The following is a 16,496-nucleotide window of genomic DNA, read 5'->3' on the forward strand; positions in this document are numbered from 1 at the left end:
TGACAGCACATTTTACATCTTTTTTGTGTATCCCTTAACTACATTAATGTGGGTACAGATGATTTTACTCCTTTTGCCTTTTAACCTTCCTACTAGCTTTGTAAGTGATTGATCTACTACCTTTACTATATATTTGCCTTTGCCAATGAGATTTTCCTGTCATAATTTTCATATTTTTAATCACGTTTTTTTTTTCCCACTTAGAGAAGTCCCTTTTAACATTTCTTGTAAAGCTGGTTTAGTGGTGCTAAACTCTTTTAGCTTTTGCTTGTCTGTAAAACTCTTTATCTCTTCTTCAAATCTGAATGATAACCTTGCTGGAGAGAGTATTCTTGGTTGTGGGTTTTTCCTTTCATCACTTTAAATATATCATGCCACTCCTTCTGGCTTGCAAAGTTTCTGCTGAAAAGCTAGCAGAGAGTCTTATGGGAGTTCCTTTGTCCATAACTAGTTGCTTTTCCCTTGCTACTTTTAAGATTCTCTCTTTATCTTTAATTTTTGCCATTTTAATCACAGTGTGTCTTGGTGTGAATCTCTTTAGGTTCGTCTTGTTTGGGACTCTTTGTGCTTCTTGGACTTGGATGTCCGTTTCCTTTACCAGGTTAGGGAAGTTTTCAGCTATTATATCTTCGGATAGCTTCCCTGCCCACTCCCCCTCTTCTCTATCTGGGACCCCTTTAATGAATATTAGTATACTTGATGTTGTCCCAGAGGTCTCTTAAACTATCCACATTTTAAAAATTATTTTTTCTTTTTTTCTGTTCTGCTTAGGTGGTTTCCACTAATCTGTCTTCCAGTTCCTCTGTATCATCTTATCTGCTATTGAGTCCTTTTAGGGTATTTTAAAAAAATCTTAATTATTGTATTCTTCAGCTCTGTTTGGGTCTTCTTTATATTTTCTAAATTTTTATTAAACTTTTTACAGTGTTCATCCATTCTTCTCCTGAGTTCACTGAGCATCTTGGTGATCAGTACCTTGAACTCTTTATTAGGTAGAGTGCTTATCTCCAGTTCACTTAGTTCTTCTTCTGAGGTTTTATCCTGCTCTTTCATTTGGAACGTATTCCTCTGTCACCTCATTTTGCCTAATTCTCTGTTTTTATTTCTATGTATTAGGCAGGTCAGTTATGTTTCCCCATTTTGGAGGAGTGGTTTGATGTAGGAAACATCTTATGGGGCCCAGCAGCACACTTCCTTCTGGGCACCAGAGCTATTGGGTTGACCAGAAAGTTCATTTGGGTTTTTCTATAACATCTTATGGAAAAACCCAAACAAATTTTTTGGCCAACCCAATATATGCTCCATGGGTGCCCCCTATGTGGGATGCATGGGCTCTTCTGTTGTGATGGGGCCAACTCTTGTGCTTGTACTGGTAGGTAGGGCTGGCCCCCCAGCCTGACTGGCTGCCAAGCTTTTCTTCATGTGGAGGTTGCCAGTGCTGATGGGCAGGGCCAGGTGCTGGGGCAGCTGGCTGTGGGGCCCAGGTGACCCGGAGCATGTGCCATCTCCCTGATGGTTGGGGCTAGGTCTGCATGCAGCTGGCTGCATGGCCAGGGGTGTCCCGGATCTAGTTCCCACTGGCTGGTGGGTGGGTAAGCCCTCAACATTAATAGGCTAGACGGAAAACTCCAAAATGGCACCTGCCAGTGCCAGTGTCCTCGTGGTAGAATGAGCTCCAAAAAATGGTAGCTGCCTACACCTATGTCCCCAGGAGGAGTCCCAGTTGCCTCCTGCTGCTCCAGGAAGCTCTTCAAGATCAGCAAGTGGATCTGACCCAGGCTTCTTGCAAATTACTGCCTCTGTGCTGGGTCTCAGAGCATGTCAGATTTTGCACAAGCCCTTGAAGGGTGGAGTCTGTTTCCTACTGCCCTCTGGGTCTCCTGAACTTAAGCCCCAGTGGCCTTCAAAGTCAGATGTTCTGGGGGCTCATCTTCATGATGCAGGACCCCCAGGTTGGGGAGTGCAGTATGGGGCTTGGACCGCTCACTCCTCGGGGAAAACCTCTGCAATTGTGATTATCGTCCCATTTATGGGTTGCCTACCCAGGTATGAGGGTCTTGACTATACTGCATCTCCACCCCTCTTACTTGTCTTGTTCTTTATATTTTCAGTTGTGGAAAATCTTGTCTGTTGGTCTTCAGGTTATTCTCATCAATAGTTGCTTTGTAAATATTGGTAATTTTGGTGTGTCCGTGGGAGGAGGTGAGCTCAAGGTCTTCCTATTCTGCCACAACTAGACTTGTTTTAATTAATGTTACCAATACAAAGATACATAACCTTATCCCAAGGATAAATTTTAATTCAGGAATATGTAGAAAAATAATTCAATTATTTTTTCCTGGGTAAGGCCAATGAAAACCACCTTACCCCCAATATGACCTCCGAGAGCTGACTGGATATCAGGCTCATCCCCCCTTCCTCATTCTGGAACCTAAGCCTTGAACTGCATTGGAGAAATAATTTAATGTGGCATTTTGCTGAAACATCCTGTAGATATTTTAGGTATTTGCAGAGGGAATTTTTTGACCTTTGAATAATATATGTGCTGAGAAAGGTCTTCGGATGTTTTAACAACATGTTGAACTGAGATAGGCCTGAAGGGGTTTATTTTGGTCTCTGTTGGCTGCTACTCTTTTTCAAATCCTGTTGGTTAGAAGTTTTTAGTCTCTATGAGGACACTTTCAAGATTTTTCTACTGCAACATATTTCATGCTATTCGATTGTCCCTTCATCAAAGGCAGCAGGTTGAATAACCTTCCGGAGAGTGGCTCCATTAATACTCTAGGTGCGTTCCTGCTGACCTGTGGTACCCACCTGAACGTCCAGTAGACACCTCCAGCTTAATATGTCCCAAAAGGGTGCTGGCTACTTAGAATGGAGACACACTTTTCCAACATTTCAAACTGCTGTTTAATTCTTTGAAAACATCAGTACAGGTGATTACAAGCAAAGAGATCAGTGTAGCCAAAGACATCTTGAGGACTGGATCTCTTCCACAGGTGGTTTTTGATTGAGGGGGTAATTATGATCAAATCTACCCCATCAGCCCTTTAGCAGAGGAGACTGAATGTAATTCTGCTGTCAGTGCAGTATGACAGACCTCAGCTTAGACTGGGGATTAATTAAAAAGCACATGCATTTTGGCTATTCTGCCAAAAACACAAGGAGGCAGATTCTCCTAGAATGCAAGATAGTCCCTTGGCTAGAGTTTGGCATCTTTGGAGAACCTGTTAACCTTTTTGTGCAATTAAGCTACCAGGAAACGTATTTCTGCCCCAGAGGACCCTTTGTTTCCTAAAAAAAAAAAAGAGGAACTTGTATTACGGAAGTTTGTGGGTGAGAAGGCTATGATTTGGTCTTGAATTATGTTAAGCTTGATTTTCTTCCAAATTAATAAAAGAGCTTGGACTCTACCCGTCTTGCTCACTGCTGAGTTCCTAGAGTCTAGCACAGTGATTACAATCAGCAGGCATCCAATAATTATCTCTCGGATGAATAAATGCACTAAAGTGGTAAGCAAATGCCTCGAGGAGATAGAAACCACCTTGCAGAGGAGACTTCTGGAGCCGGGTATCAAACATTGAGTAGGAGGTCTTGATCAAAGACGGAAGGAGGGGTGGGGGAAAAGGAATTATAGTCAAAGGGTTACAGCATGCACAAAGGAATGGAGACATGAATTTCAACCATCTAATAATTCATAGCAGGAATCCATGAGTAAAACCTTGCATAAGGTAATAAATGACAAACCTTCACGATCAAAGTGCAAATAAAACCCCAATTCATAAATGTCCTGCTGTGGACATTGGCCAGAAGTTGGACTTCAGCCACAATGTAAGCACTATATTAGGCCAGTTATCTTTGTGAGGTGATGAACCATTTCTAGAAGTTGGCACGTTCTTCCCTGCCGGTTGTAATAAGGCTATTGCGTAATGTCGACTTATTCTAGAATGTTGCCTGGGGCTGCGCCACCAGGAGTAGTAATGAATCAAGGACTGGTCAGGAAAATACACTAACCTCTGTGTTTGATAGAGTGGGAAGTTCTTCTACAGTTGGTGTTTGGCAAACTGCCATGTTTTTGCCAGTAGTGTAGTTCTGAGACTTTGGGTTTGGCTTAAGAAATTTAAGACAATTTTTAGAAATCACTATATCTTAAAAAACATTTATCACCTTTTTAGAGAGTTGGTATATGCATGCAAACAGTCCTTAAGGAACAATAATCACCCTTTTCTCTACCCCCGGGACGCTTCACAAAAGAGAATGGGGACACAGTCATTTGCAAAGGTCAGTCTGCTGGGTTCATTAGATTATATACCCTACTTATGCAAGGATGGGGTTGTCTGCAATCTTTCTAACCAACCACATATCATGAGTAGTACTCATTTATCAGTGGGAAAAAAATAAGTGTTGACATCCCTTATGCTAATTAACAAACCATCTGGTGCAGATTTAGAAAGCTATTCTTGAAGTGCTTGCCTATTATTTCCAATTTGGTACCGTCGAAGGCTAACCAATCATCCTGGAATATAAATTTCTTATTAGGCACTGCAGATGTTAACTAACCACACCCAGAGTGTATATTAATGTTAACTCATATATGCATATACCTACTGACACATGCTGAACTATTCTAACATAATTACAGAGAAAATTGTGTCTTAATTCCTGATTTTTTCCTAATGGTCCCATCTATGCCTCCTGCCAGTGAATCATGGAATCACCAAGGCTGATGAATGAACTGGCTTATATTAGCCATGTTTCCTTTCTTTTTTGTGTCAAATGATGCAGTTCTCAAACATCTTGGAGTAGCTTGGTTTTCAGCAAATCTAACCTTTATCCTATCTGTCCCATCTTCTGTCTTTTCCCAAAATAAAGAAAAAAATTATTTGTGACCCCAATACAATCACTTTTTTGTATTCAGTAGAAAGAATGGTGAACTGAATTTTAAATTAAACTGAAGTTGTAAATTGGCTTATTTTTATCTTTGCATTATCTGACTGCCTGATTATCCTTTATCTTGGTGGACCTTAGGTGTGAGTTACGTTACATCTAATTTATTACTAATGGTAATTAAATATTGAAGATTGTAAAAAATTTTATGATATAGGGTTTGATCATATTGTACTCCTATAGGTGTTCTGAGGACAGTAAAGTTGGAGTTAACAGCTATGGTGCAGGATAATACTCATATATGTGACGTGTGTCAGCAGAGAAGAAAAAGAGAAGATCTCTACCTTGTTTGGCCTGAGGTGCCAAGGTATGAGATTACCTTAGGTTTGATTCTTGTTCCAGCTATAGGACTGAATGGGGATGGTGGGTGGTGCAATAAGTGACATCCTGGGCAGGTATGCAACCAGGTCTGTGATTTGGGAAGCCCAGCACCTTAGTGCCTTCAGCAGGAGCCACTGTGGCACAAAGATCGATGAGACAGGAAGACCCCTATGAGACCAGTCTTCCTCAAAGCAAGTTCCAGACACCTGCTTCATTGTGGGATTGGAAACTATGCACAGACCAATATACAGATCCATGGTGGTGAAAGACGTCACACATAAGGATAATGACCTTTCCACGTGTTCCCTGCTCTGTGTTTTCCCCAAAGTTCTCAGGTACACTGCTTCAGAAGACTGGGAGGGTAGGATGGTGCGATGAAAACAGCACCAGCTTTAGAGGCAAAAAGTAAGGAAGCTCAGCTGTATGACCCTGAGCCCCACAGTATCCTCATATGTTCAATGCATATAATACATCTCCCTGACAAGGCTTCTATGATGATTAATGAGACACCCCTTGGGAAAAAATCTTGATTTTATTTATAATTGATTGCTGTCATCTAAGGTAGGTGGATAGTAGTTGGAGAACCTTTTGTTTGCTTATCAGATGGATGGGTGGTGGGTGTATGAGTTTGAAAGAGTTAGAACAGAGCTAAATTGCTTCCATGCACTTATAAAACACATGGACATTTGAGATATGGGTGAACAAGGCAGACAAAGACACTGATCATATGAAAGTTACCTTCTAGTGGAGGGAGGCAGAAAATAAGGAAATAGTCCAAAAGATAAACAATATGTGCATCATGATGAGTGCTAGGGAGAAAAATAAAGGCAGGGAAGGAATTTGAGAATGCCTGGAGTGGAAAGGGTGGCGGGGGAAGGTGTCCATCTAGACAGGATGCTCAGAGAAGGCCTCTCTCTGAGTCAGTGGAGCAAGACATACAAAACCCAGGGTTGAAGGGTGTTCTAGGCAGAGGTCTCTGAAGTACAAGGATCTTGCAGCTGGAATGAGCCAGCTGTGTTTGGTAGAATTCCCCAAGGAGATCAACTGACCAAGAGTGAGTAGAGTGAGGGATGCATGGTAGGAGATGAGGGCTGAGAAGTGAGCAGGGCCCAGATCATGTAGAGAGGCTCAGGCAAGGAGTTTGGATTTTATCCTAAGTGGGTTGGGAAGCCACTGAAGGGTTTCTGAAAGAATGTGCAGGCTGATGCTGTGTTTAAGAAAGGGGGAAGGATTTAGAAGCCTGGAAGGGAGGATGAGGGAGGTTAGAGACAGGAAATAGAGTGATTAGGATGCATCTTGGGAAAGAGTTGAGGGGGAAACATACCTTCTCTATTTTCCCATTGGCTTGGCTAAAGAGGGAGCTTGGATAGAAGAGAAAAAGCCAAAGAGTATTTGTTTGGTTGTTCAGAGTGTGGTGTGTGATGGAAGCTCACACCTCTCCTAGAGAACCTTCAGGAAGTTCTGCACTGGCCAACAGTACTTTAGGGTGAGCAGATCCTGAAAGGTGAATGTGAAGAAGAACTCTGTTGGATTTAATGGCTAAGCAGAGTGAGAACAGAGGCTGTGATACATGAGTAAATACCATAGCATGGCACAGAGCAGAAACCCATTAAGTGTGCCTCTCTTTCCCACCCCTCATACGTCATCCTTGCTTTCCTTTCACCTAGTATCTAAGGCCATTTCCTCACTTGTGGAATGACATTGAACCAGGCTGAGTCCCTTCCAAGGTTGACCATTTATAACCCTATGGCTTTTCATCTCCCAGAGAAGGGAACTACCTCTATGTGAATTTGCCCAGAGTTTTTTTTTTTTTTAACATCTTTATTGGAGTATAATTGCTTTACATTGTTGTGTTAGTTTCTGCTGTATAACATAGTGAATCAGCTATACGTATACATATATCCCCATATCCCCTCACTCTTGCGTCTCCTATCCCACCCCTCTAGGTGGTCACAAAGCACCGAGCTGACCCCCATGTGCTATGCGGCTGTTTCCCACTAGCTATCTGTTTCACATTTGGTAGTGTATATATGTCAGTGCTACTCTCTCACTTCTTCCCAGCTTACCCTTCCCTCTGGCCATGTCCTCAGGTCCATTCTCTATGTCTGCATCTTTATTCCTGTCCTGCCCCTAGGTTCTTTAGAACCACTTTTTTTTTTTTTAGATTCCATATATATGTGTTAGCATACGGTATTTGTTTTTCTCTTTCTGCCTTACTTCATTCTGTATGACAGACTCTAGATCCATCCACCTCACTACAAATAAATCAATTTCATTTCTTTTAATGGCTGAGTAATACTTAATTGTATATATGTGCCACATCTTCTTTATCCATTCACCTGTCGATGGACACTTAGGTTGCTTCCATGTCCTGGCTATTGTAAGTAGTGCTGCAATGAGCAGTGTGATACATGACTCTTTCTGAATTATGGTTTTTTCAGGGTATATACCCAGTAGTGGGACTGCTGTGTCATGGTAGTTCTATTTTTAGTTTTTTAGGGAACCTCCATACAATTCTCCATAGTGGCTGTATCAATTTACATTCCCGCCAGCAGAGCAAGAGGGTTCCCTTTTCTCCACACCCTCTCCAGCATTTATTATTTGTAGACCTTTTGATCATGACCATTCTGACCAGTGTGAGGTGATACCTCATTGTAGTTTTGATTTGCATTTCTCTAATGATTCGTGATGCTGAGCATCCTTTCATGTGTTTATTGGCAATCTGTATATACTCTTTGGAGAAATGTCTATTTAGGTCTTCTGCCCATTTTTGGACTGGGTTGTTTGTTTTTTTGATATTGAGCTACATGAGCTGCTTCTGTATTTTGGAGATTAATCCTTTGTCAGTTGCTTCGTTTGCAAATATTTTCTCCCATTCTGAGGGTTGTCTTTTTGTCTTGTTTATGGTTTCCTTTGCTGTGCAAAAGCTTTTAAGTTTCATTAGGTCCCATTTGTTTATTTATGTTTTTATTTCCATTTCTCTAGGAGGTGGGTCAAAAAGGATCTTGCTGTGATTAATGTCATAGAGTGTTTCCTCTAAGAGTTTGATAGTGTCTGGCCTTGCATTTAGGTCTTTAATCCATTTTGAGTTTATTTTTGTGTATGATGTTAGGGAGTGTTCTAATTTCATTCTTTTACATGTACCTGTCCAGTTTTCCCAGCACCACTTATTGAAGAGGCTGTCTTTTCTCCATTGTATATTCTTGCCTCCTTTATCAAAGATAAGGTGACCAAATATGCATGGGTTTATCTCTGGGCTTTCTGTCCTGTTCCATTGATCTATATTTCTGTTTTTGTGCCAGTACCATACTGTCTTGGATCATCTTCACTCTCATTATTCTGAATTCTTTTTCTGGAAGGTTGCCTATCTCCACTTCATTTAGTTGTTTTTCTGCAGTTTTATATTGTTCCTTTATCTGGTACATAGCCCTCTGCCTTTTCATCTTGTCTATCTCTCTGTGAATGTGGTTTTTGTTCCACAGGCTGCAGGATTGTAGTTCTTCTTGCTTTTGTTGTCTGCCCTCTGTAATGTCTTTATTTTAAAGTCTATTTTATCTGATATGAGAATTGCTACTCCAGCTTTCTTTTGATTTCCTTTTGCATGGAATATCTTTTTCCATCCCCTCACTTTCAGTCTGTATGTGTCCCTAGGTCTGAAGTCAGTCTCTTGTAGACAGCATATGTACTGGTGGTGTTTTTGTATCCATTCAGCCAGTCTATCTCTTTTGGTTGGAGCATTTAATCCATTTACATTTAAGGTAATTATCAACATGTATGTTCCTATTACCATTTTCTTAATTGTTTTGGGTTTGTTATTGTAGGTCTTTTCCTTCTCTTGTGTTTTCTGCCTAGAGAATTTCCTTTAGCATTTGTTGTAAAGCTGATTTGGTGGTGCTGAATTCTGTTAACTTTCGCTTGTCTGTGAGGGTTTTAATTTTTCTGTCTAATCTGAATGAGATCCTTGCTGGGTAGAGTAATCGTGGTTGTAGGTTTTTCTCTTTCATCACTTTAAATATGTCCTGCCACTCCCTTCTCGCTTGCAGAGTTTCTGCTGAAAGATCAGCTGTTAACCTTTTTGGGATTCCCTTGTATGTTATTTGTTGCATTTTCCTTGCTGCTTTTAATATTTTTTCTTTGTTTTTAATTTTTGATAGTTTGATTAATATGTGTCTTGGCGTGTTTCTCCTTGGATTTATCCTGTATGGGACTCTCTGTGCTTCCTGGACTTGATTGACTATCTCCTTTCCCATATTAGGGAAGTTTTCAACTATAATCTCTTCAAATATTTTCTCAGTCCCTTTCTTTGCCTCTTCTTCTGGGACCCCCATAATTCGAATGTTGGTGCATTTAATGTTGTCCCAGAGGTCTCCAAGACGGTCCTCAATTCTTTTTATTCTTTTTTCTTTATTCTGCTCTGCGGTAGTTATTTCCACTATTTTATCTTCTAGATCACTTATCCATTCCTCTCCCTCAGTTATTCTGCTATTGATTCCTTCTAGAGAATTTTAAATTTCATTCATTGTGTTCATCATTGTTTGTTTGCTCTTTAGTTCTTCTAGGTCCTTGTTAAACAATTCTTGTATTTTCTGCATTCTATTTCCAAGATTTTGGATCATCTTTATTATCATTCCTCTGAATTCTTTTTCAGGTAGACAGCCTATTTCCTCTTCATTTGTTTGGTCTGGTGGGTTTTTACTTTGCTCCTTCATCTGCTGCATATTTCTCTGTATTCTTATTTTGCTTAACTTACTGTGTTTGGGGTCTCCTTTTTGCATGCTGTAGGTTCGTAGTTCCCGTTGTTTTTGGTGTCTGCCCCCAGTGGGTGAGGTCGGTTCAGTGGGTTGTGTAGGCTTCCTGGTGGAGGGGACTGGTGCCTGTATTCTGGTGGATGAGGCTGGATCTTGTCTTTCTGGTGGGCAGGACTGCATCCAGTGGTGTGTTTTGAGGTTTCTGTGACCTTTTTATGATTTTAGGCAGCCTCTCTGTGAATTGGTCTGGTTGTGTTCCTGTCTTGCTAGTTGTTTGGCGTGGGGTTTCCAGCACTGGAGCTTGCTGGTCATTGAGTGGAGCTAGGTCTTAGTGTTGAGATGGAGATCCCTGGGAGAGCTCTTGCCGATGGATATTACATGGGGCCAGGAGGTCTCTGATGGGCCAGTGTCCTGAACTTGACTCTCCCACCTCTGAGGCTCAGGCCTGACACCCGGCTGGAACACCAAGACCTTGTCAGCCACATGACGTAGTGAAAGCCCAAGGATATTAAAGGACTGCCAGAACTCATGCAGCTGATTAGAGGCTTTGCTGAACAGGAACCTCATCTTCCCATTCTCCGCCTGGTACTCGAGCAACTTCTTGTGCAGACAGATTCCTGGAGTCTTCCTCTCTGAAGCGTTCAGAAGCGCTCCTGAAGGAGGTAGGGGTGGCAGGATGCTGGGGCCGCTTGGGAAAGGGAAGAGGAAAGAAAGAAGTCTGCCCTCAGTTTTAATCATGGCATTTAACATACTCATTTGAGGATCAGTCTGGAAATCATCAGGGAATTCTTTTTTCTTTTTACTGCTACTGCATATAGCGATTGTGCAACTGAGTGGAGGAAAGATTTTTGCTTTTGATGTTCCAGAGGATGGAAAGTTGTTGCAGTCAGCCACTTAGTCAGAATCATAATTTCTTTTGCACCACAAAAGAAGGCTTGTAAGAGACTAGAAGATGGTCCTGGGTAGCTGGAATACACATTCAGTGGTTAATGCATCATTGCATAGGAGAGATGCAGCCATGTTTGAGTAGTTTGATTAAAGAACAACTCAGACGGATTCTAGATGATTTAACCTTCACTTATTGTAAGCCCAAGGGGGAGACCATAATTATAACTAACTCCTCTTTTTCTTGGCAGAGTCTAGAGTCCATTTCATTTTCATTTCACTTAAGGTACCCCCCTCTACTGAATTGTCTCCTTTTTATTTTTATTTATTTTAATTTACTTTTTCAGTTGAAGTATAGTTGATTTACAACGTTGTGTTAATTTCTGCTGTACTACAAGGTGACTCAGTTATCCACATATATACATTCTTTTTCGTATTCTTTTCCATTATGGTTTATCACAGGATATTGAATATAGTTCCCTGTGCCATACAGTAGGACCTTGTTGTTTATCCATTCCGTATGTAGTAGTTTGCATCTACCAACCCCAAACTCCCAGACCATCCCTCCCCCTCCCTGCTTTTCCCTTGGCAACCACAGTCTATTCTCTATGTCCATGAGTCTGTTTCTGTTTTGTAGGTAGGTTCATTTGAGCCATATTTTAGATTCCACATATAAGTGATATCATATGGTATTTGTCTTTCTCTTTCCTACTTCACTTAGTATGTCAATCTCTAGTTGCATCCATGTTGCTGCAAATGGCATTATTTCATTCTTTTTTATGGCTGAGTAGTACTCCATTGCATATATGTACCACACCTTTTATCCATTCGTCTGTCGATGGACTCAGTTAACTCCTTTTTAGATAGTGGCGTTAAATGTTTTAAGAATCTTACAGCCATTTTTCCTTTCAGCCTTGTCCTGGGGAATGAATCAAGATGACCACAAATAATGGCATCTTGCAGCTGGTACAAAGAGAATAAGTTACAAATTGAATGTTTAACCTTACCTAACATTGCTAATATATAGCCATTAGGCATATATGTCTATTTAAACTTAAGTTAATTACAATTAAATAATATTAAGAATCAATTCCTCAGTCACACTAGACACATTTCAAGTGCTTAATAGCCATATGTGACTAGTGTCTGCCATACTGAAAGCATAGATACAGAATATTTACCTCATTGCAGGCGATTCTATTGGACAGCCTGATCTAGGAGTTTTAATAGAAGGAATCAAAAGAAGAGCTCCTTAGAATGTATAAAGAGGCAAGAAGTTCTTGTCAAACAGTTTCCATGATTTTAATTTCATACCCTTTAGCTACTGACATCTTCAGCAATGGATCTGTATGTTGGAACCAACTAATTACCCCAAAAGAAGAAAAGTGAAGCTAACTTTTCTACAATTTCCAAAATGTTTGTATTCCCAAGATCTTAGGATATTTTGCAAAGTGGCCAAAAGCATTTGCAGCAGATGGAAAGAGGACCCATCTACTGAGTAGTCACAAGGCCCTACAGCAATGAACTCAGCCATTCCCATCCCTGGAGAAATAGATTGAAGCCTCTTCACTTCCATCTTGACAAAGGTATTTACATTCCTCAGTTGATGTGGGGAATAAAACAGCTTTCCAAGTATGAGATTGTCTTGGGGGCCAAGCTGTTTGTTAAAGAACATAGAGAAATACTAGAAAAACTAGAAAAACTCCCTGCAGATGAGAACTTAACCTTGTTCTCCAAGCATTACTGGAAGTGTTCTCTAGCTCTCTGTGCGCTTCTTGCCACTCAAGCAGAAGTTGCCCTCAGGGGCTGGCTGTTTCCCTGGACACTAAATCCACAGGCCTTTTCCTGATGCTCCTTTATGGCTGATGCTGACTGTGTTCTCCAGCAACTCAACCTCAAGTAGAGCTTGGACCCACCATACTTTATGATCTCCTAGTGCTGTGGGGAAGGACACATTGTGTGTGTGCACATTTGCACACTTGGAGAGCATGACATCTGAGGACTGTTGGAAGCTGTGGTTCTAAGGCTTCCTGCATCTGGTGAGACTCAATTAAAGGCAGCTTCCTAGGGCAAAATCCCAGCTCGAATTAAGTACTACAGGAGCCAAGGCCTGAGTCCAGTGAGTTCCATTTTTAAAGCTGTGGAATTGAGCACAGAAAGGCCCAATGAAATTCCTATATTCACACAGCAAGTTAATTATGGAGTCAAGAAATCATACTTTTTTTTTAAACTGAAATTCCTGTTACATGATTAAGAATTTTGTTCCTTTTACTCTCTAAAGATGCTTTGTGAGCCTAGGGGAAAGGGAGAGATGGTATAGATGCTAATGTTCACTTAATAGATTTTCCTTGGGACGTTGGTTGGTTTTGTTCAAAGCATCCATGGCAAGTTGGACTACATGCATCTAGTCATCAGGCTGACGATGGGTAAAAGAGAAGCTGGACAAAGATTCATTCTTTCCCTGCCTTTTAGGACTGACTTGGGTTTGCCTTCTGTTTGTGTGCGACAGGCTTTGGAAGACAGGCCATCTCTCTGGCTCTCAGATGTTAAGGAATGGGGCCAAATATAAAGAAAAAAGCCAAGTAGGCGTTTCTCCCACGGTGGTTATCTTTAGTCTATGCTGAGGTCATTTCCTAGTGCGAGAAAGTTGTTTGCTCATGGGCTATGGGCCAAATTCACACTGATTCCTAGAGTCTGGAAAATCACCAACCATCCCAACATCCAGGATCAGACTTCTTCAAGGCATAAGCAGGGTTAAAATCCCCTGTGTTTTGTCTTGCCCTTATCTATCTATATGGAAAATAGGACCCATAGATCTAGTGCTGTGCAAAAAAATAAAAGAATGGTCACAAACACTCATACATTTGTGAATGTATGTATAACCACACGCACTGTACACACAGTCTCTTTTATTCTACAGTGACTATGAACATGAGAGCAATTGATCATTTAAATTTAAATTTAATGAGTTGATAAGTATTGCAAGACATGTTCAAACAATTGTCTAGGTGTCATAAGACTCTTAGGTAGCAGTCGCCATAGCCAAACAAACGTCATGGCAAGATGGGTTACCCTTTCTTCAATTTTAGTGGAAGGCAGTGACATATAGTTACTTTCACTGCACAGTTGAAAAGATTTGACTGCCCTATTCCGAAGGCTGAAGAAAACATCTTTTCCCTTGACCACAGATAAAATATTGGTATGAATGTGCAACCCAAGTACAGTTGACAGAGAAGAGTTAAATAGCCTTAAAGAACTGAATAGCTAGTTTAGCCTTATCTTTTGCATATTAAGCTTAATCATTCTGATCTTTATCATCAGTGTGGGAGAACTAGAAAGCACTTGAAAATGGATTAGGAAGACAACATAGCAAAAGATTCTTTAATCCCTAGGGATATATCCTTGGGAAGCATATTGTCTGGAAGCATTCCTTCTCATCCTAAATCCTAAGAGAAACAAGAAGAAGGTTAGGGATCACTGTTCTGGATCAGAAAGCATCAAAGGGATCCTGGGAACCATATGATCAGAGTGGCTTACAGAGATGTGGTGGAAAAGACTTAAGCACCAGTGGTCAGTTTGATCAACATACAGAACCAACATTCCCAGTAGCCCGAGTAGTCAATCAAAGCTGGAAGGAAGTGACCAGTGGACCCATGTGTCCTGTGACAGCACAATTGGAACTGTGTCCTTTAAAGTCTAGGGGAAGTGCCTAAGAAACTCATTGACTCCGTGACCATGTGGCCAAGGGCAAGGCCTGGTGTGATTGTGCAGAGAAGTGTCACTTACCCTGCCACGTGTGTATATGAAAAGAGACAGAAGCAAATTCATTAGAGGCAGCAGCAGCCACTGTATACTGTGTACTGAACTGAAGCATGTCAGAGGCCCTTCCACAGACAAAAAGAAGTAAGCCAGGCACACAGGCATGAAAAGTCAAAGGAAAAGAAGACCAAGAATAAAACTGGAACTTTGCTAATTTTAGCTAGGTGCATTTATTGCTCTCATAGTAAGAGCAGTTGACAGTCCAACAAGAAAATAACTAGTTAACACACACTATAATTAGTGAATTTTGACCCTACATTGTTCAGCAAATCTATAAGCAGTTCACCCACCGGGTTCCAAAGCTTGTGCTTTCAAAGAAGCAAATTAAAGAACCCTGTTCAAACATTATTACTAATCGTAAAATGGGTAGTCTCTATCCAGTTTTAAGGTTTTATTCTTACTATGCTTTCTCAAAATTTTTACAACATTTAGGTATTGGATCCAAAAAGTCTGAGACCAGATAGATGGCCACCAACTTGCCTGACATGGCCTTGGTGCCTAAGCATGGAAAATCTTGATTGTGTCTTCCAGATAGCAAGAGGCACAGACAATCATTATATAGCTGGCCTCTAAACTGAGAATGTTCCTGACACCAGTATTACCAAAACTTAATACTAATTTACTGAGCACCAACTATATGCAGCCTATTGCATTTGCCACATATTTCTTTACGTGATCTTGTGTTTCTCTCATAGCATACCCGGGAGGTAGAATTACTATTCCCAATTTAAAGATAAGGATACTGTGTGTAAGGTGTCAAGTGAGATCTTCTTCCCCATTTTCTCACAACTGCCCCTAAAGCCTGCTGCTGAGAACGTCCAGTTTGGAGAAACAACAGCTGCCATGAAGGGCTTGCTGACAGTGTGCCGTTTTTGAAGAATGAAATAAAAGGCATACTAGGAAAAGAAGAATAGAAGAAGAAAAAGTTAGAAGAAGAATAGAAGAAAAACTAGGGAAAAAAACCTCTTTCCTCACAAAATAACGATTATTTATAGAGAAAATTAAGACACCTACAAAAAGCTGCTCACACTATTAAGTGAATTTATCAGGGTCTCAGGATAAAAGGTCAATATACAGACATCCACTATATCTCTATAATACTGGCATTGACCAATTATAAAATGACATTTTAAAATGTTCCACTTATACAAATAGAATTCCTGGAAAGTGTTAGGATCTGACTGATTTGTCCTTGAGGAAGTCTGCAATCCAGCAGAAAAGAGGAGTCAACCCAGAACAGATGCTAGGATAGTAAAAAGTGTTCTACATTTTACCTCCAAAGAGTTGAGACTACTCAAACAAACCTTTACACAGGCCCAGAGTGATTAACTTTCCCAAAGCCTCACAGCTCATAAACCCATGAACTGGGATGTGAATTCTGGCCTCTGACTCAAAACTGTCTTGTCTTATTCCCCACAGTACCCCTGTTCTCTGCATGTGTACTGTGGATTGGGGGAGACCTGATAGACTCGCTATTCCAAGTGCTCAAAGGTTCAAAAATTCTTCCTGAACTCCCAGCATTTCTGTTTGGTTTTAGGTTGGCTTTCAAAGTCCAATATTATAATAATACTATCTCATATTCACACAATAGTTTTACTAAGCTTTCCCATGTATTACCTCATTTAATCCTCACAGTAACTTTTGGGTAAGGTGAGACTGAAATGATCTTGGTTTTATAGATGATATTTATTTAGATTGACTCAGATGGGATTTTAAATTTTTTTATTTATTTATTTTCCTTATTTTTTTGGCTGCGTCAGGTCTTAGTTGCAGCAC

The sequence above is a fragment of the Hyperoodon ampullatus genome (assembly GCF_949752795.1).
Source record: "Hyperoodon ampullatus genome assembly, chromosome: 6".
NCBI lineage: Eukaryota > Metazoa > Chordata > Mammalia > Artiodactyla > Ziphiidae > Hyperoodon > Hyperoodon ampullatus.